Raw genomic sequence first — 27,314 nt, 5'->3', positions numbered from 1 at the left:
CTCAAAATAAAAGGCACGTGTGTTAAATAATTTCTTAAAAAACTGTAGTGTAACATGAAAAATTCAGAAGACTCTTTGTCTCCACTGGCCTTTTCCATGTCAGTTTCAGACTGGGTTCCAGTTTTATACACAGAGGTTTGAAAGTGTGTCGATAGGGTCCAATCTGATGATTTGTTTTCAGTTGAGCTCTTGTCAATTTGTGCTTTTTCTCCTCAGGACATAGGACCAAAGCTTAGCTCTGAAAACTTTAACTAGCTTGTGGGGAACTTGCCTAAATATCCTGTAGCTGCAACAGCTTATTACAACCTGCAACAACTCAAAAGGACACATTAAGCACTATTACACTCAGAATTTTAAATAAGAGATGCCTTTATTGGAGTGAAAAAAAAGAGGAATGCCAAACTACCATACCTTCTTCCCACTTCATTTGTCTAAAGTAGGAACCCATAGCTGGAAGTCCTCCTTTCTGGATGGTCATGAAGGAAGTGGCTCCTTGTACATCAGCTTTGGCTCTTATTGTGGTAGTTACTGGTAAACAGAAAATTCCATATTCTTGTATTCTTCATGGATGCATTCAGGCATATATGTAGATGTACTGAGGATGGTAACAAGTTTATTAAAGAGAAAGGGATGGCATCACAAAAAGCAATGTATGCACATATGAATAATAAAACAATAAAAATAAATAAAAAGCAATGGTGGACCCACCTGGCCAGGTTAAGGGAAACAGTGAGTAGGGAAACAAGAAAAGAGCACATCTTTGTTTTAAAGTGTTTTTGTTACACTGTCCTTACTTGGGAGTGGGCAGGCCAATATCCAAAACCTGCAGGTGGGGGAAGGGTTTGGGAGGTCCCAGTGGATTGGGCTAGGGTGATTGACAATTACTCTGTACATGCACCCAAGGCACTCCCTAGGCACTCTAATTATATGTATATTGTGTGACCAACATCCATGCTTTTATTTGAGTGGTAATGGAGGGTAAAATCACCTCAAGTCTTTTTATCTTACAATTTACAACAGCAAAGAATAGCACTGGGCTGAGATAAAGAGTTTAGCAGGAAATGTGCAGAGAATAATTATTTGAAGTCTGAGGAGTTCTCTGGAATTTTTTCTATGTCCTAGCATGCCTCACTGTGAGACACCACTTATCGTATCAGGCAAGATGTCACACTCCCACTGCAACAGCCTATCCAGTGGTCAAGCCTCCTGTCTTCCACTGCAAACAGCCAGTCCCTTCCTGCAGATGTAATGACTGACAAGGAGGTTCTTTCTCAGCAGAACCTCCAGCACCTGTACATGATTTTTATTGCTTCTTTGCTTCTCATTTTTTACAACATACCCAGTTCCAACCCTTTTTAGCATAATGTTAATTAGCATAATGCTTCCAAAGAAGAACATGGTTACTTTAGCTTTGCCTAAGGTACTTAGAAGTTTCTGGAGCTTCCTCTACTTTGCATGTGTCACATCACAAGGGAAGTAAACACACATAACAAAACCAAGCACTCCTGCATCCTTTTGGAGGAAGTTTAAATTGATATGAACTTTGTGAAGGACAATGTGGGAAATACATTAAGGACCCAGAAAATTTTTAAAAGAAAGAACTTTGGCACACTAATTCCATTTCACCAATTTTTCCCAAGGAAGTTGTTAGCTGAAGAAAGGCACAGAAGGAAAGGTAGGAGGCAGCTCAATATCAGCACAGACTTTATTTGGAAAGATAGCCTAGGGAGAGTTTCTGCAGAAAGAGAGCTAGAGCTCACTGCCAAAAACAGGCTTGGGATAGATATAGAGGGAGCTGGTGGAAAAGTACCAGGAAGGTCACTGGGTGGGAAATTTTTCCTGTGGGTAACTAAGGTGTATTGTTGTTGGGGAACCAAAGAAGATAAGTGTGGTTAGGTCATGCATCTGCCCAACTGTCCTTGGTGCCCACCCAGACATAAAGGTTAACAACTTTCCTTTTGTCAGTCTTTGGGGTTGTGTGTGGAGTTTCAAGTAAGCCACCTGCTGCAGGAAGGAGGGTCTCATCCTAACATGAATGCCCTTCCTGTTCGCCCTAACAGAAGTAACAATTCACTGAGCAATAATGTACCACAGAGATATTTATTACCATGTTGCAAACAATGGGAAAAACTGAAAGCAACTAAATATCAAAGAATAGAAGTGTGTTAAAGGAATTGTAAGTGTTTTCAACTGAACACTGAAATATTGTGTAGACATTAGGTAATAAAGTAGCTAAATATACACTGTCATAGAAAGAAAGATGCTATTCTTGTTAGGAAAAAAACAACTTTCAAAACAGTTTACATAATCCATTAAACCAGTGGAACATTCTGAAAGTATCATGAATAATTACATTATTTTTTTCATTTACATATGGAAAGAGCTCCACAGTAATTGTTAAATTAAATATAAGATAGGAAACATGCAGTTTGTCTTTGCATGATTCTAATGATAGCTATTCCTTGTGTCATTGTGAGGATGAAAATAAGAAGTAAAGGTGCTCGGCTTCCATACTGGACAGGGTGTGCTTTCCAAACTACAAGTGCCACAAATCTTCCCTGTAGTTGCAGGCTGTCCATTTTCTCCAGGAAAAAATGTGGCCAAGTATCCAGGATGCCTCATTCTCCACAGACTATCCTGTTGTAGCCTGTTGGCTACACCAACAGTGCCCTGTATTTTCCGGAATGCACAAAACGCTTTCACTGCATCTGTAGCATCAGCTGCACTTATTCACCAGATGCTCTTTCTCCCTTCTGCTCTTACTTTGCCAGTCCAGACTGACCCACCACAGTTCTCACTCAAGTATCACTTCTGCCCCAGGGACTACCACTCCAGCTTCATCATGATTTCTTGTTCTTTATGCCCACTTAGAATTGCCTGGTCTACACTTTGCTTAGCTGTCTCCCTCTGGCACTGGGAGAACAGAAACAACACTATTCTCATTACTGTATCCTTAGGACCTTGCACAATGGCAGGTTAATGTTAGGATAGATGAATAAGGGTTGAACTGGACTAGATAGGATATTAAGCATTGCATGCATTGGGACAATGAGTGGAGAAGATGTATGAGCCCAAGAGCCTCAATAAATAAAATGGAAGGATAAATAAAAATGTAGTTGTTTGGAAAACCTGCCAGTGTGTCAGGGAAGCCTGTTTTGCAAGTTCCATCTAGAACATCATTAGTTTAAAGGGGTAACAGCTTAAACAAATGTAGAAGTGAGAACTGTAAGAAAGAATGGAAGAAAGAGAAAGAACACAATTGCACTAATTTGGTACTATTATTCTTTTTGTACACAAGGAACTGAGAGTGAAAATTTAGTGATCTTCCCAAAATCTCTCAAATATTGAATGATGGAGTCAAGTTCTTTTCCTATTTTCTGCCTACCAAATTCACTCCACACCCAGCTTGGTACCCAGTACTCATGGGTCTTCTGGAACTGTTCCCTGATCAGAGGATGGTGGGAGACAGGAGACCAGCAAAGAGTTAGGAGATGGCCAGAGGAACTGTCACCTTTGCTTCTAAGCCTGAAAGACAAGGCAAGTATTCTGCACACTTTAGCATGCATCAAAATTGTCTACAATTTTCATTTTTAAGAGGATTTTAGGTCCCCTTCCTTGAGAAAGAGTCAATAGTTTTTTTCTCAAAATGATGTTTCAGCAAGTACCTGGTGCTTCTGATCCTACACCTTGGGAAATGTGTTCTGACGTGGTAAGGGTCAGTGCATCTGAACACCTGGGTGGCATTGGGAGATAAGCCCAGATTCTCACTCTTCCTCCCTCCCCTGTCACCTACCCCTCTTCTTGTCTCCTCACTTCCTCTCTTTCTGTCTGTAGGTAGGATGAGCCAGGATCTCCCAAACCACAGATCACTCAGCACACCCTCTCTCTGTGAAGACTTCTAGAACCACCACCTTAGAACAGAAAGGATTTTAGATTGAATCTATTAGACCCCCCCCCACAATCCTCTCTCCATTAGAGAAACTGGGATTTTACCAATCCTGATCAGAGAGCCACTCAACTTATCTTTGCATCTCTTCTTTGATGACGAGCTTGCTACCTTCAAACAGATCTCAAGCAAAGAGCCTCAGTCTCAGATATGGTATTTGTCAACTGATTCCTCAGTTTGGAGACCTCTTTCAGGCCAGAGTAATGCCAGAGAAAGCACACTGCAGGAAAGAATGAGTGGTATCAGACCTGATTCTACTTTTACCACCATATGACCCATGATTATTGTTCCATACCTTAGTTCCCCACACTTTTCAAATCTAATAGTAACAAACCCTCCTGTGTCCGAATTATGAGGTGGCAGAGTTGTCCTGATGCCACCTTCTAGCTATCCCACAGTTTTTGTACACAGTGGTCCCCCTTATCCATGGGGATACATTCAAAGAACACGAGTGCATTAAACCATGACTAACTCACAACTCTATTTATGCTATGATTTTCCCTACTAATACATAGCTATGATAAAGTTTAATTTATAGGTCAATCACAGTGAGTTAACAATAACAACAAAACAGAACTAGCATAAGAATAAAACATAATAAAAATTATTTAAAACTTTATTTTTTTTCTGGAATTTTACATTTACTACTTTTGGACCATAGTTGGGTGCAGGAAACTGTGGAGAAAGGAAACTATTGTACTTTGCTCTCTGTTTCAGCTTAGTCTTGCATTCCACCTTCACCACCAGCACCCCACTTCTGGGGGTGGCCCAGCCTCCCAGCAACCATCATCAAAACAACCTCGGTGCATCTCATGTCTGAGAATCTGTCTTCATATCCTCTTCCCTACTCCCCACAATTCTCTATCTCAGATTACTGTTTTTATGGGACCTGAATCAGTTTGTGATTATTTTACTTCTTTGTCTGTTTACTTGTCTGCCAGCTCAGCAAGGAGAGGTAACTATGTCCATCTTGATCATAGCAGCATATATACTGCCTAGCCCAATGCCTGCCATCAACAAACAAGCAATACAGGAATAAAAGATTACCTGGCAGATATGAGCAAGTGTTTGCTTATTGTGAGATTAGTTGATTAAGGGTCCAGCAAGTTTTCACTCATCTATGATGTTCAGCTCAAATGATAATCACAAAGAAATTACAACCCACAGAACTTTGATCAGTAAGTAAGTTTGGGCTTCTGAAGATTCTTCATAAAATCTGAGATGTGGCCCTGTTGCCCACAGAACAGTATGTCATTATTGGCTAGAGTTGATAACCTGTTTCTGACCACCAGGATTTCAAGTTTCTCAAAGCTACACAAAGAAACAAGTGAGCCACCCTCAAGTCTTTAAACATCCACAGACAAATACATTTGCAGAGTTTGCCATATGATTCTGTGGACATTTAAAGGAAAGTCAGAAAATCTCACAGTCCTTGACCTCAATTGTGCAACTAAACAATGGTTTTCTTTTTTTTTTTTTTTAGTGCTTTTATTATGAAGGCCTTTTGTTAAAGGCCTTTTCTGCCTCTCTTGAGATAATCATGTAATTTTTGTCTTTGATTCTGTTTATGTGCTGTGTCATGCTTACTGGTTTGCATATGTAAACCAGTTTGCATATGGTTTTCAATCCATAATCTTTTACTGACATCTAATGGCAGTCTGATCTTGCCCTGGGAACTGAGGCACAGAGTTCTATTGACATGATCAGATATCAATTTCCAAATCTAGTAGAACAGGACATAAACTTCACAAAGGGGAAATAACAAGACATGTCAGGCTATGTTCTCTCAGATACAGAGACTGGAGCCATCCAGGGGAACAAGAATTAAGCTGAAATATTGCATTAGGAGCATCTCATCATCATCATTATCAGCCTGCCTCTAACTAATGAGACTCCAGGGAGGCTCTTCTTCTTCCAGCACCCCCTCCCCTGGTTCATTGACTCAGATGCAGAATTTATCCCTGGAGAAAGTCTCTGCAACCCACCTATGTCCCCTTAGTGAATAAAACTTCAGATTATTTTTCATGTCTCTTGGAAAGCCTGTTTCAGGAATCCCTCAGCGACAACTTGATGTTATTTTCTGCTCTTTCTTCATGCATCTTCATGAGGAAAATGATATATTGGTGGGGCAGTAGATGGTTACTGTTGTTTGATTTTTGCTGTTTTGGGTGTAGATAAGAGTAATCCATATATTTCACTTCATGACATGTTATCATCTGTTCTTGCAATGAATCTCAGATTTCATTGCCATTGATTTGTCTATCTCCATTCTCTTTCTCTCCCTCCAACTACAGCCACCCCTGCAATCTACACGTGTATCCTTGATGCGTAAAAATCACTGTGTGCTTGTGTGATTCATGTATGTCAGTAGTATTGGGCTGTAGATCTCATTATGTTTCTTACTTTTTGCATGAATACTAGTTTTATGATCCATTTTCCTTTCTATACAGACATCCTTTGCATGGATTCTTTTACCTTTTCTTAATCCATTCTATGCATGCAACCATAGTAATTTTTTTAAAGTTTAAATCGAACCTCTCATTTTCCTGCTTAAATCATTTCAAGAATTTTCCATCTCACTTAGACAAACATGAAAACCAGTCTACAAACCCTCATCTTATATCATTCCCAGCCTCACCAATATCATTCTCTTTCTTTTATTCCCAACACAGTAGCCATATTTGCTTTATTTCAGTCTATGAATTTACAGAAGTTCTTTCTCGTCTCAGAGCTTTTGATTTTGCTTTGCCCCATACCTCTTGCCTCAGCTCTTTGAATGGCTTTCTCTTTATTAGCCTTTGAGCCTCAACTTAACTGTATACATTGACACAGCCATTTTAGAGAGACTTTGGTAATATGTCAGGTTATCTTAGGTCAGGTTTCCTAAAAGGAAGGCAACTCACAGGAAGTAAGAAAGTAGGTATTGCGGAAGGGTCTTCAGAAGAAAATACAGGTCAGTAGGATGTGATGAGCATTGGTCTTAGTTCTTCTTTCAAGGTCAAGTAGAATACAGTAGTGAATACACCCAGTTCTGACTGGATGTATTTTCATTGTTAGAAGACCTTTTATTATTTCTACAATTGCATTAGTATAGATCTGTCTACATTTCCTCTTTTTTTTGGTGGTACTGGGGTTTGAACTCAAGGCTTCATGTTTGCTAGGCAGGCACCCTACCTGTCTACAATTCCTCTTTGTTCAATTTTGGTAAATTGTATGTATCTAGAAATATATCTATTTCATCTAAGTTTTCCAAATATATTGGAATATAAATTTTCAATGTGTCCTATAATAGAAATCCAGACATTGAAAGGATCAAAATTTGAGGCCCGTCTGGTCAAAAAAGGTGGCCAGACCCCATCTCATTAAACAAACTGGGTGTAATGGCATGCATCTGTGATCCAAGCTATGCAGGAGATGTAGATAGGAGTATCATGGTCTGAAGGTAGCATCAGCAAAAGGAGTGAGACACAATTTAAAAAATAATTAAAACAGAAAAGGCATGGGGGCATGTATCAAGTGTCAAGTCCCTAGTTCAAATCCCAGCATCACCAAAAAATCCATAATGACCTTTCGGGCATTAGTGATATCTGTTGCCTTTTTTTCTCTCTTTTTTATTGTTCAGTTTGTGTTAGTTTGGCTAAGGGTTTGTTTATCTTGTTTATATTTTCAATGAACCAAGTCTTTGCTTCATTAATCAGTTTCATTTTTTTGTTTGTTTCCATTTCATCAATTTCAGGTCCACTGTTTACTTTCTTTCCTTCTGCTAATTTTAGGTTTGTCTTCTTCTTGCTTTTCTAAGAACTTGGTGTGAATCATTAGGTTATTTATTTGAGAAATCTCTTATTTTTTAATGTAAGCTTTTACAGCCATTAATTTCCCTCTTAGAACTCTCTTTGCTATATCCCAAAGGTTCTGGTAAGTTGTGTTTACATTTTCATTTGATTCTAGATGTTCTTATTTTCTCTCCTGATTTCTTCAATGACCTAGTGATCATTGAAAAGTATATTGTTCCATTTGCATGTGTTCATGCTTTTCTGTTATCTCTCTTGCTGTTGGTATCAAATTTTATTAAATTATTTTCTGATAAGATGCAAGAATTTTTTTCAAATTTTGTGTACTTGTTTAGATTTATTTTTAGTGTAAAATGTTTTCTGTTTAAAGGAAAGTCTGTAGGTTTCTGAGAGGAATGTGTATTCTGCAGCTGTTGGATAGAATATTCTGGTGGTGCCTGTTAACTCCATTTGTTCTATGGTTCAGTTTAATTCTGAAGTTTCCTTGTTGATTTATGTATTTATGAGATTGCATCTGGAAAATTCCAATTATTATTGTATCTTGACATGTCTAAACTTTTATGTTCAATAGTGTTTGTTTTTATGAAATTGCATTCATCAATATTTGTTGCATATATATTTATTATTGTTATATTTTCTTTGTGGATGGTTTGATATATTAGTATGTAATGGCCTTCTTTACCTCTTTTGACTAGTTTTGGATTGAAGTTGTATTATCAGATATGAGTATAGCTACTTTAGCTTGCTTTCAGTTCCATTTCCTTGGAATACAGTTTTCTATCCTTTTACTTTCAGTGTGTGTATGTCTTTGCCAATGACAATGTTTCTTCAAGACAACAAATAATTTAATATTGTTTTTTGTTCAATCAGCCAGTCTGCATCTTTCAATTGCAGGGTTATTATTGAAATTATGTGTTAATTCCTGCAATTTTGTTGCCTTTTTTGTTAGTTGATATAATTATTCCTTGTTCTGTGCTTTTTTCCCTTACTTGTCTTAGAGTTTAAAATCTTTGGTTCTTCCTTAATTTTCATGTATCCATCTATTCTTGTCATGAAATTCATTCTTTGACAAATTCTTGTGCTTATGACTATCTTTCATCCTCATCTGTGTGTAGGATTCCTTTAAGTGTCTTCTGCAATGGTGACTTTATGCTTATGAACTGCTTTGATTTGTGCTTATTTCAGAGTATCTTTATTTCTCCGCCGATTTTAAAGGATAAATTTACTGGATATAGTGTTCTGGCTGGAAGTCATTTACTCTCACTGCTTTAAATATGTCATTTCACTTCTCTCTCACAGCTTTCAGTATTCTTTTTTTGTTCCATACCGTTACCATTTTAACTAAAATGGAGAGGTTCTTTTGTGGTTGTGTCTATTTGGGGTTCTAAATGCCTGCTTACTTGAGAATCCATTTCTTCTAGATTTGATAATTTTTCTGCCATATTTTTCATTGAATAGGTTTTCTATGCCTTTATTTGATTTCCATCTCCTTCTACGCAATTAATTCTTAGGTTTGGTCTTTTAAAGTATCTGTGAGTTTTTCAAAGTTGTGCTTACAAATGCTTTTTTTCTTTATTGCTGTCTGAATGTAGTAATCCTTAAACCTTGACTTTAATCCTGTATATTCTTCTTCTGCTTGATATACTACCTTAAGTCTGAATAGAGAAATGATTATTTTTCTATGTCCTAATGCTTATTGTATGTTATCATTTATTTTTTACCCTTGGAGTAAAATTTATATACTATTATTTTCAGTTGAAATGCTATGTTACAATGTTAAACTTTTTTTTGTAATTTTTGTTAATTGTTCTTGTGCATGTTTTGTTAATTGTGAATTATTCAATTTCCAGTATCATGTATGCTTTCAAGACTAGATTCATGAGAAGGAGGAAGAGACTTCTTTCTTCTTTTTCTTTCTCCTAAGTAAGATAGGAGACTGTGTCTATTATTTTCCTTTCACAGTGGCAACAACCTCTCTGGTTTTCATAAAGCACAATTTCTTCAGTGTGATCTTCTGGTAAGATGCTACACATTGGGAGAACAAAGATGAGCATGACTTTTAATGGCATAACTAGATATTCTCTCACAGGGTCTAATATAAGCTATGTCGCCTGGATCTCTGGAGAAACCCCTAACATTGTACAATGCTTCTGTGCTCAGCTTAATTGGTGAGTGGTATGTACTAATTGAAAAGAAATAATCCACTCACTACCGTCCAACCTCTCATCCTGCATGTGAATTTCACAATAGCAGAAGCTGATGACTGACAGATATTCTCTGTTCCTTTACACTTGAGAAATTACTTATCCATGGCGAATAGCATGGGTAAGATAGTCTACATTGCCAGAGATGACCCTTGTCACAGAGATGTGACCATCCTTTGTCATGTAGATTGAGAACACCTTAGGGAGCTACTCTATCTGCTCCAGCTTTTAAAACCCTTTATTCTTCATTGTTATTTTTTCTTTAAGTGCAAAAATCTATAACTAGCACAAATTTTCATTCTATTCTGCTATTGATTGATCAGTCCCATCCTATCAGAATTTATTTAAGAATAAAGAACATAATTCTTGCCCGTGTCATATCCCCTCCATCCTTAGCAAAGAGTAGTGGAGAGTTAGTAACTAACTACACTCTATATTGGTGTCTTCTTTGATGATTGTGCAATGGTCTGCTTTTGGTGTGTTGTCATTGCCCATCTAGATCTCTTGTTTCTTTCAATGTAGATGCACAGCCTCTCATCTCACACATGAGTCAGGCAATGAAGGCTAGAATAAAAAAACGGATCTGAGCTTCGTGTGAGGCCAGCCAGGCTTAGACTGTACCCTTCGGAAAGATAACTGCCATCTGCTCTTATCATACAGACTTAGTGCAGCCTAGTTTCTCTTTTATTATAAAAGATTAGATTCCTTGTTTAGAGCTAGTTTTCAAACTGGTTTTGGTACACTGGTGCTGATTATCCTTTGCATTGTGATATTTAAAGTCTGTTCTTCTCCTGTGTCTAATCTCAAAAAGCTAGCTCTCCTACCAAAATAATGTCATCCCAAGTCTTTGATAAGATTAATAATACATATGGGGCTCATAGGGAGGAAGTAAACATGAAACCCCAGACAAACTTGCCTTATGAAAATTTTCCTACCAGCCTAGTTAATGCTAAAATGTGGCCAGAGTCCATGACATTGGCTTCTATACTCTTACCTCTTCTCCCCATATGGAAACAGACCAACAACCAGAACAGGACCATTCCCACACTGAGGGACAATTGAAACCTAACTACAAGATGGTTGATCACGATGCTTTCAGAGAAAGCTCTTTATCTAAATGTGGAAATGTAAAAAATGAAATCATTCTCATCATATCCAACTAAAAGAGACTCAAGGGAGCATAAGGATAAAACTATAGTTTTACTTAGTAGCTGCAGTCTTTTCCAAGTTGAGAGCCCATCAGTTTTTGTAAAATTCAAGTATAATTAAGGTTCCATCTAAAATGACTTGTATAATTTTCTTCTTTCCCAATAATCCCTTAGCCTTCCTTAGTTGTTCATGTGTACTGGAAGCTAATTTTGTGGACATGTGTCCTAGATTGCAAACCTAATGTTTACAATATTATAGTATTTATGTTATTCCCAAATAAAACTTTTGTACTTGGACCACCTACAGTTTTATATGACTGTGACACATGGAGCTCCTACATGTGTCTCTCATTCAGAAGTGACCATGATCCTGAATTTTATCTTTATCATTATCTTCCTCCACTTTGTAGCTTTAATATAAGTATTTGTAACTTAAAATATGTACATTATTTATGTTTGAAAATTTGGAGAAATTAATGTAAATAGATTCATATTATACATATTCTTTTGAAAAGGTTTAAGAAGGAATATTTTACATATAATAAATTCACATATACCTTATAACATACAATTTGAGGAGTTTTGGCAAATGCATATACTACTGTACACTCCACAACAACCAAAATGCAGAGAACTTTCCCCCTTTCCATGACTTTACTTGTTGACCTTTAACATTGATCCCTTCTGCCATAACAAGACAATTAATCTGCTTCTTTCACTATAGGTTAGTTCATATTTTCTAGAATTTAAGAAAAGTACAATCATTTGTATCTAACTTCTTTCAATAAACATAATGTTTGAAATATGTCCATTTTTTCTAAATGTCAGTAGTTCATTACTTTCTATTGCTGATTGATAATGCTCCATTTGTTTCTATTTATCTACTACTAGGCATTTTGTTTGTTGCATAAGCAACTTTCAGAATGGTTTCTGATGGTTCCTATCTCCTGGTATTCACATCTCTGCCCAATTTCCTCTTTGGTTTGTGAGCTGAATTTAGGGACTTGCTTTTCTGATAAGTAGAATATAGTTGAAAGTAATAATTAACCACTACCGAGATTAGATTGTAAAAGACTATGACTTACATCCTTCCCAACTCTTGTTTCTGGCTTGTTCTGAAGAAAGAAGCAGCAAAGGTTTGAGAGGCCCTAGCAGCAAGGAACTGAAGTCAGCCTCCAGCCCACAGCTAGCAATGAACAGAGGCCCTCAGTCCAATGATGGAGAGCAATTGAATTCTATCAGCAATCTTATGAAGGAGCTTGGACACTGATTCTTCCCCAGGCCTTGAGACTGATACACCATGCTGACACCTTGACTGCATTCTCATTATAAAGCCAGACCTAATGTTTTTTATGAAAATTTAGTACCCCAATTGACATGTGCTGTAAGTTTATAATACACACCATATTTCAAAGACAGGATGAAAATTAAGAATGTAAAATATCTCACAATTATTTTAATATGAATTACATATTGAAATGGTAATGATTTGTTTATTTATTTTTTGTGGTGTGGTGCTGAGGATCAAATCCACTTCCCCACACATACTGGGAAAACTCAACTACTGAGCTATACCCACAACCTGAAATGGTAATATTTGAAATTATTAAATTAAATAAAACACATCATTAAAATTAATTTCAAATTCTTTTTACACTTGTTCAAGTAGCTGTAGGAAATTTTAAATTACATATTTGATCCTGATTAGATTTCTACTAAATGGATCTGCTCTATATGATGGATTTCCTCCTCTATCAGTATCGTATTTCTGCTTCTGCCAGGTAGTAAGAACACAGGGAGATCAGTTTCATTCAATTAATGATGTAGCTAATAAATGCTAGATTTCATTCTTTATGAAACAACTGGCCCATTTCCTGTTGCTCCTAGGATTTTTCATGTCAAATGTACCAAATGAAATTCTAGAATACAGATTTTCATTTGACCAGTTCCTAATTCCACGTTTGTGTCTCTAGCCCCACAAGCCTGTTAAAAGCTCCACTCTCTTTTTTCTACTCAGCCTCTCCTTCTGCCCTTCCTACCCTGAGTTGGAAGAGAAAATGCCTTTCAAAGGGAAGCAGTCTAAGTGCCAGTGTAATCCCTGGGATTCTTTCTTTCCTGAATTTTGGCCCATAAAGTCATAATTCATAGCTCTTTTATGCCTCTTAGACTTCCATTGGTAAATTCATGTCCCAATTACCTAGAAGTAAGAATCTAGAATGATTGTTTTCAAGCAGAGTATGCTGCAGGAATTAACTTAATGCCCTAAGACATTCATTCTATGTAATAGATTAACTTGTGTTTTATGCATCTAGTGTATTGATAACAGAGCACAGTCCTCATGAATGAGATTAATATTCACATAAAAGTTACCCCCAGAGAACTTCCTCATCCTTTCTGCCAGTAAGAATACAGGGAGAAGACAGCCATCTAGGAAGTGGGCTCTCACCAGGCACCAAATTCAATGTCACCTTGACCTTGGATATCCTGGTTACTAGTCTATGTCATTCTGTTATAGCAGCTGGAATGGATTAAGACTGATGGGTCCATAGTAGAGTAGACACAGCTGGGAAAAATATTCATGAGTTTGAAGATATGTCAATATTATCTTCTAAAACTGAAAAGGAAAGAGAATAAAGCAATGGAAAAACTAAAACAGGATGTACCAGAATTGTGGGAAAATTACAAAAAAATGTGTAACATAGCATAATGCCAGTAGCACAAGGAGAAGAAAGAGAAAAGGGAACAAAATAAATGTATGAAATACCAGAATTTGAATTTGAAATATGAATACTGAGAATTTCCCAAAATTAATGATAGACACTAAGGCACAGATCTAGAAAATTCTGAGAACACTGAACAGAATAAATACCAAACAGAACTGCAGGAAATGAAAAATGGTGAGAAAAATCTTGAAAGACTCAGGAAGAGAATAATAATCCTTATAGGGGAAAAAGGATAAGAATTATATTCTACCAAAGAGCCCACAGTTTCATTTAGACTGGAAGAACATGTTCTAGAATTCTAATATACAGCATGTTGACAATAGTTAATAATAATGTACTATGTATTTGAAAACAGCTAAGAGTAACTTTTACATTTTCTCACCAGAAAAAAAAGATAACTGTCTGAGGTGGTGAATACGGTAATTGGCTTCATTTTGGATATCATTTCATAATGTATACTTTTGACAAAATCTGTTGAAATCATTTTAAGAAGGAGAGTGGGGAAAGAGGTAAAATAATGGATGGAACAAGCTAAACTAGGGTATAACTTTTGTATACATGGAAATGTCACAACAAAACACCCTGTATAGATATCATATACTAATAAAACATTTTAAAAACAAATAAAACAAAAACTCTTAATTTTTACTTATAAATTTTACCCCAGTAAACCCAAAAAATTAATAAAAGTGCTTAAATTCCTTAACCTTGAAATTATAAAAGTTAAACATATTTATTTATAATGATCTTTAATGGCAGGATGTTGTTTAAAAAATACTATTATACCTCATTGAAGCTATAAATTTGTGTAAAAGCTTTGGAAATTAAGAGATATGTGTGTGTATTGGTGCATGCATATCTCAAAATGTATATTTATCTCTTTAATCCAGTAAAGTTATTTATAAGAATTCATCCTATAGAAGCAATTATATAAATATGGAAAGACAGCTCCATAAGGATACTCATTGCATTATTTGTCATTGCAAGACATTTGGACGAGAACACAAATTACATCAATAAAGTTTGATTAAAGTAATTCTGATTTATATGTTTAATCATATATCATGCTACCAACAAAAAAGATAGGCAGGATTTTATAGTTTTTAATGTAAAATGTTGAATTGCATAATGACTGGAATAATAACAAACAACAGACCACAGAACAGTATGGTTCTACTAATGCGAAATGAGCATGTATGCATAAAATCTCTAGAAGAATCAAAATTCTTGAGAATTAACTGTGATTAATGGAGGTTTTGATACAGTGAAACAACACTTGGATTTCTATTTATTTTCTATGTGGCAAAATGATATTATCTTCTGGGTGTGGTGGCATAGCCTGTAATTACAGCTACTAGGAGGCAAAAAGAAGAATATGGAGATTCAAAGACAACCTGGGCAAACTTAACTAGGGATCTTTTCTGAAAAAAAAAATTGAAGCAAAAGGGCTGAGCACATGACTTAAGTGGTAGAATCCTTGTCTAACAAGTGCCAAAGCCCTAAGTCCAATTAACACTACCACTGAAAAAATTATATTGCCTAAATATTTCTGCTCTGAGATATAACCTTATTGAGTACTTTTTAAATATATGTATTTACAGTTGGAGGCACAAAGAGAGAAATTTCAGAGAAATCACAACTCTGTTCTTGTTAAAGAAACACTTTAGTATGGCAGAGAGGCAGAACACAGCAGAAGAACATTGCTCAGAAGGAAGCAACGCCAAAGCCTGGGACCTTTTGAGGTCCTATATAAGATTAGTTGGGGCAGACTTAGATGCTTATAGGGTAGACAAAGGGGTGAAAATAGTGAAGGAAATACTATCAAAATATTTTCTGATATGTTCAGATGTCATTGAATACTCAACTGTGGAGAAATGAACTTATCCCAGTCCCTTATTGCATAGGTGGAACAAAGTCAACCATGGACAAGGACTTTATAGGATCACCAAGAAGTAGAAGAGTGGGAATGCTGCAAACACAACACACAGCTCTGGGTTTTGTTCACTAGGATTTTTCCTTTTGAGGGAAGGGCACCCACTTAAACCAAACTATCTATCTTCATGAATGCCCAACTCAGCTTATTACTTGGAAAGTAGAAACAGTGTATTTTTCTATCCAGAGGTTGATAGGAAATCTGAAAGACTGGCTTTTTAAATATATACCTGCTTTACTGGAGGATATATTCTTGAATTTGTTTCTCTTTGGTCGATCTAGCAGGCCTGAGGAGTCAAGTACAAGTGGAAGACATGTCTCTACACTATACGTAATCCTAGCTTCACCAAGAAACAACCAACATGTGAACTATGCTTACAACTTTGATTTTAGGGAGGGCAGCTGACTTTACAAACAGAATAAATAACATGAAAGGCAGCTTCAATTCAAGTCCAGTGTAAAGACCACAAGAACACTAGAATTTCTTGAACCAGAGAATTTGAATGTATACTTCAGAGTATGGTCACTCTGCTTGGAGAAATGTATTAGATTAATCATTCTGAATCCACAGTAAGAGGTGTCTTTACTCAAGAATGAATGGGCTGAAAGATGAATAAACATCCATATCAGAAAATGCTCTGGACCATTCCAAGATGGCGGCTAGAGGTAGGAAGCAGAAAGCAACCCTCCTATAGTGAAATCTTGGAGAGACGCTGGAGACACACTTTGCAGGCATAATCACTGAGAAAAGGCATAACTTTGACCCCTCCACATCTCCAGCCGGTGCAGAGAATCTCCACTTCACGTTAAATGGAGAAACGAGGAGGGCCCCCGGGGCTGCCAGTGGCCTGCGCTCATACGGCATGGGAAGACACGGACCAGGTGAGCTTCGCAGTACCGCGGTAGCCCCACAGACAAGACAAGCCTGGGCCAGAGCAGCATAGCCCCCTGGACAGACTGACCTCCACCCGGGAAAAAAAGAGAAACTGAGTAATAAGCAATAAGAACAGTTAAGACACGCTGGAAAGAGGGTGGGGCACCCTGAGCGCTGAAGATTGGGGGAAGGGAATCCTTCCCGGGACTGTAAATAAACAAGCCAGGCAGGCCGGAGAGCCTCTGGCGGGAAGTGCCCAGCAACCAGGATCAGGGAAGCTTGTGAGAGGAGGGAAGACCCACTTCCCACACGAACTGTAAACAAACATGGCGGCCAGCAGGAGCAGCAGCACCGCCCAGTAAGCAGGAGCAGGAAAGCTGCTGAAAGTGGCAGTGGGAGGAAAACCTCAGAGGAGTGGGGGGAAGACCCACCTCCCACATGAACTGTAAATAAACACGCAGGCCTGACAACGCGGGGCAGTGTCACCTTTCCCAGTGCTTGGAAAGGGGAAAGCCTGTAGCAGAGGCTCCCTCACAGGAGAACTCTGAGCAAACAAAGCCTGTGGGACCAGGTGAGTGCTAACTCACCCCAGAGATCTGCATAAATAATGCCACCAGCTACAGGCTGAGAGCAGCAAGCAGGCAAGCCACAGTTGCAGATACCATTCTCAGAACTGTCTCCAGACGCTTTTTTTCTTTTTCTCCCTACATTTGATGAAAAAACAACCAAATTACACCTGCAAGGCGAAAAACTTACTGAAACTGTATTGCATTTGAACTGGGGACACGTGGTGGGGCTTTTGTGTGTGTGTGTGTATGTGTGTGTGTGTGTGTGAGTGTGTAGTTTTATTCTACTTTATGCATACCCTTTGATGAGACAACTATAGAACAACATCTGAGGCACCAACTCCAGGACTGGAGATTGAGACGGACACCCAAATTATTAAGACTGAAACTGCATTGCATATAAACTTGGAAGTTTTTTGGGTTTTTTTTTTTTTAATTTTCTATTTTCCATTTTATTTTAATTCATTTTTATATATAGATATTACTTTCATTTACTTATTTTTTATTTTTTTATCTTTGATTTTCAATCCTCTCTCTGTCTCTCTAATGTCTGTTCAGCTTACTGTCGATTAGTACACTAACACTCCCTGTTTATACCTTTGAAACTCTCTTGTCTGATACCTTGTTCTGCTTTCTCCCTCTTGTCTGTATATTTGTTTTCCCCTTTTCTTTAACTTCTTGTTTTCCATCTCAGCTCACTCTTCCATTCTAAATATTACCATTGTTATTATTACAAGCTAGAAAATACTTAATTACACACAGTACAGGGACAGTAACAACACCAACGACAATGACGGGAAGACAGAAAAAACAGGGAAACCAGTTTCCCCACAGCAAAAAATTAGTACAGGAACCAGAGGGGAATGAAGAGAACAGAAACTCAGATCCAGACTCCAACAAAATGAAGATAAACTATGCCAAAGGACCCAATGAAGCCCACAAGAATAATTTAAAAGAAGACATACTACAAGTACTCAATGAGAATTTTATAGAGATGATACTGGATAGGGTCAAACAAAATGTACAGGAGACACTCAAGAAATTCCAAGACAATAAAAATAGAGAATTTGAAAAAGCAAAAGAAGAAATAAAGGAAACCATACAAGCACTGTATAAACACCAAAGTGAAAGAGAGAACACAATGAATAAATGGATAAATGAACTCAGGACAAAAATAGACAACAATAAAGAAGAAAACTGCCAGGATATGGAAAACCTCAGAAAAAAGAACAAAACAGAACTGCAAAACAAAATGGAAGGCCAATCCAGCAGAATAGAACAAACAGAAGACAGACTCTCAGAACTTGAAGATGAAATGGTAATTAAAGGAAAAACCGAAGAACTATTAATTAAACAACTCAAGACCTGTGAAAAGAAAATGCAAGAACTCACTGACTCCATCAAAAGACTAAACTTGAGAATCATGGGCATCGAAGAAGGAGAAGAGGTGCAAGCGAAGAGAATGCATAATATATTCAACAAAATAATAATGGAAAATTTCCCAAATCTAGAGAAAGATATTCCCATACAAATGCAAGAGGCCTCCAGGACACCAAACAGACCAGATCAAAATAGAACTACTCCACGACATATCATCATTAAAACAATAAGTTCAGAAACTAAGGAAAGAATATTGAAGGCTGTAAGAGAGAAAAAACAAGTAACATACAAAGGTAAACCCATCAAAATCACAGCAGACTTCTCAACAGAAACATTAAAAGCAAGAAGAGCGTGGGGTGAGATCTTCCGGGCACTGAATGAAAATAACTTCAACCCCAGGATACTCTACCCAGCAAAGCTATCATTCAAAATAGATGGAGCAATAAAAGTCTTCCATGATAAGCAGAAACTAAAACAATATGTGACCACAAAGCCACCATTACAAAAGATTCTGCAAGGGATCCTGCACACAGAAAGTGATACCCAACTTAACCATGAAAAGGCAGGCAGCACCAAACCACAGGATAAGAAAAAGCAAGACAGTAGAGAGTAACATCAAGTTAGGTACACACAATCAAACCTTCAAATAACTACGACAGCTAAATGGCAGGAATCACCATATACCTATCAGTACTAACACTTAATGTTCATGGACTTAATTCACCCATCAAAAGACACCGTTTGACAAAATGGATTAAAAAAGAAGATCCAACAATTTGTTGCTTACAGGAGACTCATCTCACTGACAGAAATAAGCATATGCTTAGGATGAAAGGCTGGAAGATTTACCAAGCCAATGGTCCCCTAAAACAAGCAGGAGTAGCAATACTTATCTCTGACAAAATAGACTTCAAACCTACATTAATCAAATGAGATAAAGAAGGACATTCCATACTAATAAAAGGGGAAATAGACCAAAAGGAAATAATAATCATCAATCTGTACGCACCCAATGTCAACGCACCCAATTTCATCAAACATACCCTGAAAGACCTAAAAGCATATATAAACGCCAACACAGTGGTTGTGGGAGACTTTAACACTCCATTATCATCAATAGATAGGTCATCCAAACAAAAACTCAATAAAGAAATCCAAGATCTAAAATATGCAATAGATCAAGTGGACCTAGTAGATGTCTACAGAACATTTCATCCAACCTCTACACAATATACATTCTTCTCAGCAGCCCATGGAACCTTCTCCAAAATAGATCATATCCTAGGGCACAAAGCAAGCCTCAGCAAATATAAGAAAATAGAAATAATACCGTGCATACTATCTGACCACAATGCAGTAAAAGTAGAACTCAACAACAAAAGTAAAGACAAAAAACATGCAACCAGCTGGAAACTAAATAACTCATTACTTAATGAAGAGTGGATCATCGATGCAATAAAAGAGGAAATTAAAAAGGTCCTGGAAGTCAATGAAAATGAAAACACAACCTACCGGAACATATGGGACACAGCTAAGGCAGTCTTGAGAGGAAAGTTTATAGCCATGAGTGCATTATTAAAAAGATTGAAAGATCCCAAATCAATGACCTAATGATACATCTCAAACTCCTAGAAAAACAAGAACAAGCAAATCCCAAAACAAATAGAAGGAGAGAAATAATAAAAATAAGAGCTGAAATCAACGAAATAGAAACCAAAGAAACCATACAAAGAATTAATGAAACAAAAAGTTGATTCTTTGAAAAAATAAACAAGATCGATAGACCCCTGGCAAACCTGACTAAAATGAGGAGAGAAAAAACCCAAATTAGTAGAATTAGGAATGCAAAAGGGGAGATAACAACAAACACCATGGAAGTCCAGGAAATCATCAGAGACTACTTTGAGAACCTATATTCAAATAAATTTGAAAATCTTAAAGAAATGGACAGATTTCTAGATACATATGATCATCCAAAACTGAACCAAGAGGAAATTAATCACCTGAATAGACCTATAACACAAAATGAAATTGAAGCAGCAATCAAGAGTCTCCCCAAAAAGAAAAGTCCAGGACCTGATGGATTCTCTGCTGAATTCTATCAGACCTTTAAAGAAGAACTGATACCAACTCTCCTTAAACTGTTCCATGAAATAGAAAGAGAAGGAAAACTGCCAAACACATTTTATGAAGCCAGTATTATACGTATCCCAAAACCAGGCAAAGACACCTCCAAAAAGGAGAACTATAGGCCAATCTCCTTAATGAACATTGATGCAAAAATCCTCAATAAAATAATGGCAAACCGAATTCAGCAACACATCAGAAAGATAATTCACCACGACCAAGTAGGCTTCATCCCAGGGATGCAGGGGTGGTTCAACATACGAAAATCAATAAACGTAATAAACCACATTAACAGAAACAAAGACAAAAACCACTTGATCATCTCAATAGATGCAGAAAAAGCCATTGATAAGATCCAACATCATTTCATGATAAAAGCTCTAAGAAACTAGGAATAGAAGGAAAGTTCCTCAACATTATAAAAGCTATATATGACAAACCTACAGCCAGCATTATACTTAATGGAGAAAAATTAAAACCATTCCCTCTAAAATCAGGAACCAGACAAGGATGCCCACTATCTCCACTCCTATTCAACATAGTACTGGAATTCCTAGCCAGAGCAATTAGGCAAGAAGAAGGAATAAAAGGAATACAAATAGGTAAAGAAACTGTCAAAATATCCCTATTTGCAGATGACATGATCCTATACCTTAAAGACCCAAAAAACTCTACTCAGAAGCTTCTAGACATCATCAATAGCTATAGCAAGGTGTCAGGATATAAACTCAACATAGAAAAATCATTAGCATTTCTATACACTAATAATGAACAAACTGTAAAAGAATATATGAAAACAATTCCATTTACAATAGCCTCAAAAAAAATCAAATACCTAGGTGTAAACATAACAAAAGATGTGAAAGACCTCTACAAGGAAAACTATACACTTCTGAAGAAAGAGATTGAGGAAGACTATAGAAAGTGGAGAGATCTCCCATGCTCATGGATTGGTAGAATCAACATAGTAAAAATGTCTATACTCCCAAAAGTAATCTACATGTTTAATGCAATTCCCATCAAAATTCCAATGACATTCATCAAAGAGATTGAAAAATCTACTGTTAAATTTATATGGAAACACAAGAGGCCACGAATAGCCAAGGCAATACTCAGTCAAAAGAACAATGCAGGAGGTATCACAATACCTGACTTCAAACTATGTTACAAAGCAATAACAATATAAACAGCATGGTACTGGCACAAAAACAGACATGAAGACCAGTGGAACAGAATAGAGGACCCAGATATGAAGCCACACAACTATAAGCAACTTATCTTTGACAAAGGAGCTAAAAATATACGATGGAGAAATAGCAGCCTCTTCAACAAAAACTGCTGGGAAAACTGGTTAGCAGTCTGCAAAAAACTGAAACTAGATCCATGTATATCACCCTGTACCAAGATTAACTCAAAATGGATCAAGGATCTTAATATCAGACCCCAAACTCTTAAGTTGATACAGGAAAGAGTAGGAAATACTCTGGAGTTAGTAGGTATAGGTAAGAACTTTCTCAATGAAACCCCAGCAGCACAGCAACTAAGAGATAGCATAGATAAATGGGACCTCATAAAACTAAAAAGCTTCTGTTCATCAAAACAAATGGTCTCTAAACTGAAGAGAACACCCACAGAGTGGGAGAAAATATTTGCCAACTATACATCAGACAAAGGACTGATAACCAGAATATACAGGGAATTAAAAAAACTAAATTCTCCCAAAACTAATGAACCAATAAAGAAATGGGCACGTGAACTAAACAGAACTTTCTCAAAAGAAGAAATTCAAATGGCCAGAAAACACATGAAAAAATGCTCACCATCTCTAGCAATAAAGGAAATGCAAATTAAAACCACGCTAAGATTCCACCTCACCCCTGTTAGAATAGCCATCATCAGCAACACCACCAACAACAGGTGTTGGCGAGGATGCAGGGAAAAAGGAACCCTCTTACACTGTTGGTGGGAATGTAGACTAGTACAACCACTCTGGAAAAAAATTTGGAGGCTACTTAAAAAGCTGGACATCGATCTACCATTTGATCCAGCAATACCACTCTTGGTGATATACCCAAAAGACTGTTACTCCAGAGGCACCTGCACATCCATGTTTATTGCGGCACTATTCACAATAGCCAAGTTATGGAAACAGCCAAGATGCCCCACCACTGAAGAATGGATTAAGAAAATGTGGTATCTATACACAATGGAATTTTATGCAGCCATGAAGAAGAACGAAATGTTATCATTCACTGGTAAATGGATGGAATTGGAGAACATCGTTCTGAGTGAGGTTAGCCTGGCTCAAAAAACCAAAAATCGTACGTTCTCCCTCATATGTGGACATTAGATCAAGGGCAAACACAACAAGGGGATTGGACTATGAGCACATGATAAAAGCGAGAGCACACAAGGGAGGGATGAGGATAGGTAAGACACCTAAAAAACTAGCTAGCATTTGTTGCCCTTAACACAGAGAAACTAAAGCAGATACCTTAAAGCAACTGAGGCCAATAGGAAAAGGGGAACAGGTACTAGAGAAAAGGTTAGATCAAAAAGAATTAACCTAGAAGGTAACACCCACACACAGGAAATCAATGTGAGTCAATGCCCTGTACAGCTATCCTTATCTCAACCAGCAAAACCCCTTGTTCCTTCCTATTATTGCTTATACTCTCTCTACAACAAAATTAAAAATAAGGGCAAAATAGTTTCTGCTGGGTATTGAGGGGGGGGAGAGGGAGGGGGCAGAGTGGGTGGTAAGGGAGGGGGTGGGGGCAGTGGGGAGAAATGAACCAATCCTTGTATGCACATATGAATAATAAAAGAAAAATGAAAAAAAAAAAAAAGAAAATGCTCTGCCTGTAGACGATGTACCAATGCATTAGCAAAGTTAGAAAGAGGAATCACCAAAAGTTGAAAGTTAGAATTAGGACAATGAACAAGGGAAATGGGGAAATGTGTATATATTTAATATATACATTTATATTTATTTAGGGAAAGGACAGAGATTCAAACTGAAATAGAGATAAAACATTTTAAAAAATCTTTAATATATGTGGACAACACCTTTTTTGTACATTTTAAATGGGTTTCATCAGGACATTTTCATACATATATATAAGGCACTTTGATCATATTCACTCCCCATTACACTTGCTATTGCAATAGAGTCCACTTTTTTTATATTAAATTCAGTTATCAGATCAGTCCATGGAAGAAATAAAATAAGAAATAAAGGAAAGAGGAGAGAGGAAGGAGGAGGGAAGGAAGGAGCAAAGGAAGGAAGGAAGGAAAGAAGAAGAGAAGAAAAGAGAAAAAGAGAAAGGCTTTGGACAGAAAAGTAAGACTAGAAGGGTTGTACTGGGAGCTCTACAGTGGAAATTCTAAGGAAATGATTAGAGTATTAATGCTGAGTGTTAGAAAGCCTTAGTCATATATGTGAGAAAAGTGGCTTATCAAATAAGAGGAAAAGACATTACAAGGATAGGATTGGAACATTCCTTTTTAGACCCTGAAATTTCTCATGTATGCATTAATGTAGTTTCTATTTAGTGGAGCTCTTCTCTCTCTAGACCCTTCCTGTCCCCTAAATGTCTATGAGATTCTTATAAGGTAGTGGAAAAAAATAACTTATTTTCTTGGAAGTGAAAGGCAAGCAATTGAATGAGAAAATTCTTAGCACTGGGCCCATGGTTTTACCAGAATATCTTTCCATACTCTGACCTGGAGAGAATTTCATATACTCACCAGCAGGAAACTTTAAGTGATATTCATAGTTATTTAAGCTGTTTTAAACCAAATGGCTCTTCACAAAGGGGCATTGCTTTCCAACATACAGGGTGCTAACTCTACAGGATCCAACTCTACCCAGAAAGTGAGCACAGACATAAAATGCCATAATTGGCACTATAAAATTTCCTATCCCCAAATTTGTTTGTCATTATAGAAATTACTTCCTTTAATATATGTGATGTATATTTATTTTGTCTACTTTTACAGCATGTGAGTTGCATGAATGCAGAGGCTTTTCTATTCTATTCTATTCATCAGCTCCCTGGAAGACTGCCTATAGTACAGAAGCAATTCTGTAAATATTTACTGAATAAGTAAATGAATGAATTGCATAAGGAATTCTTGTAGAACAAACTCATAACACTGAGCTTCATACATCAGCATGTAGGAAAATGGTTATGGAAAATGTTTTAATAGTTATCTCCTTCAAGGGAAACTTTCTTATCACCAAAGTACAGGAAAGGGAGGATTTTATTTACTGTGAGGACAATGAGTTCCCACAAATACCTGCCACAGAGCTCTGTGAACATCAGGGTTTCCAAGACTGTAGATTAGTGGGTTCCACATGCAATTGATAATAGTGTTGAAAATCCCAACCCCTTTATCATTGTCTGAAGCCTCCTCTGAAACCAGACACATGTAGTTGAAGATATCTGTCCCACAGAAGAGACAAGCCTCAGTGAGGTGGGAGCCACATGTGGAGAAGACCTTCTTCCTGCCCACTGCTGAAAGGAATCATAGAAATGCAACTGCCACATGGGTGTAGGAGCTAATGATGAGAACCACAGGGGCACCTGCCATTATGAAACCCACAACAAAGAGCAATAACTCATTGAGTTGGGTGCTGGAGCAAGAGAGCTGAAGGAGATGGGGAGGTCACAGTAGAAGTGATTGATATCTTTGGGTCCACAAAAGTGGAGGGTACTTAAGGCAGTAATATGAGTTAGTGGATTGGTGAAGGCACAAGTCCAAGACATGGCCACCAATATCCTCTGCATTGTCTGGCTCATGCAGGCGCTGTAGGTGAGGGGCTGGCAGATGAATATGTACCACTCTCCAGGTCACACCTTACTCACTGACCTTCTCCATCACCACAATACCTTCATCCTGCTCTTACTTGAGATGTCCAATATGCTGCCCCCTCCTCCTTCCCATTATCTCCTAGCTGAAAGGGTCAGATCATTTGGGAAAACAAATTAAAGCAGACAGCCTTTTAAAATATTGTAAGATTATGATGGAAATTCCCTATTTTTTCCTCTGAAGGATCAGCCCAAACCAATCATCACGCTTTGAAGTAGAACAATTATTCTCAGAGAAATTAGAAAGGCTTTAAAAATCTCACATATGTTTAAAAGCTTCTGAAAATAGTGAAGATCAATTGAAAGTGTAAACAAGAATCTGAGTAAAGACACCTCTTACTGTGGATTCAGAATGATTAATCTAATACATTTCTCCAAGCAGAGTGACCATACTCTGAAGTATACATTCAAATTCTCTGGTTCAAGAAATTCTAGTGTTCTTGTGGTCTTTACACTGGACTTGAATTGAAGCTGCCTTTCATGTTATTTATTCTGTTTGTAAAGTCAACTGCCCTCCCTAAAATCAAAGTTGTAAGCATAGTTCACATGTTGGTTGTTTCTTGGTGAAGCTAGGATTACGTATAGTGTAGAGACATGTCTTCCACTTGTACTTGACTCCTCAGGCCTGCTAGATCGACCAAAGAGAAACAAATTCAAGAATATATCCTCCAGTAAAGCAGGTATATATTTAAAAAGCCAGTCTTTCAGATTTCCTATCAACCTCTGGATAGAAAAATACACTGTTTCTACTTTCCAAGTAATAAGCTGAGTTGGACATTCATGAAGAGTAAAGTCATTCCCTTGCATAGTATAGACTAGAATATGAGGGTGGGAAGCAGCTGGAGTCTGGAATCTCTAGCAAAAGGAATGGGTGATCAGTGCCTGAGATGATGCAGTGCAACTAAGTAGCAGGACAGCTTAATGAGACCCCAGAAGTCAGAGATGCTATAACTTAATTCTGATATGAGTGTCTGGGGACATGGTGATTAAAAAAGTCTTTTAAATCAGTTCATCGAAAAAATGAAGAATGAGTGCCCATCGGGTGCCCGGACTTCTGTGGTCTCAGTTTGGACCTGAGATGAAGAGGAGGCAGGATTGAATGAGAGGCTCCCCAGTCCAGCTGACTGTACAGTCTTCAGATGACACTGTGAAATCAAGAGGTTGCAGGTCAGTAGGTCCACAGCACCCATTAACATTGACCATAGAGAAGTAAAGACAAAAATCACTCAGGAGCAATCATGAATCAAGGGTATTACACTGAGTCTCTAGCATGGTTTCACATTAGAATGTGGGAACTACTTTAAATCCTGATCTCCATACTCTTCCTTCCCAGACTGATGATCTATGTCTGATATATTAAAAGAAAGGCACCCTAATGTGTAAAAATGAGTGCTTTCAAAAGAAAAAAAAGTTATTAAATGAAATCTCAGTGCCAGACATAAGCTACCTCTCCATGGGTTACTTACTGATCAGATTGGTCCTTGAGGTCCCCCATACCATACTGGCTGTTGTCACTGCAATTGGATGTTCAGTCCCCATTGCTAAAGACACCACACACTCTGGTTTGAGAACACACACACACACACACACTCAATCAATCTGGGATTAAACTGAAATTTTTCTCCTCACTGGCCAGAATTCATAGTACCAGAGGATTCTATGCAGGCTGCTGAGGGGGATAGGTAGGGACATTGTTGCCAATGGTTCTGCTAGGCTATATGGACCCTATGTGTGACACTATTGGCATTC

The sequence above is a fragment of the Castor canadensis genome, chromosome 11, assembly GCF_047511655.1.
Source record: "Castor canadensis chromosome 11, mCasCan1.hap1v2, whole genome shotgun sequence".
Taxonomy (NCBI): Eukaryota; Metazoa; Chordata; class Mammalia; order Rodentia; family Castoridae; genus Castor; species Castor canadensis.
This window is presented reverse-complemented; position numbering follows the sequence as displayed.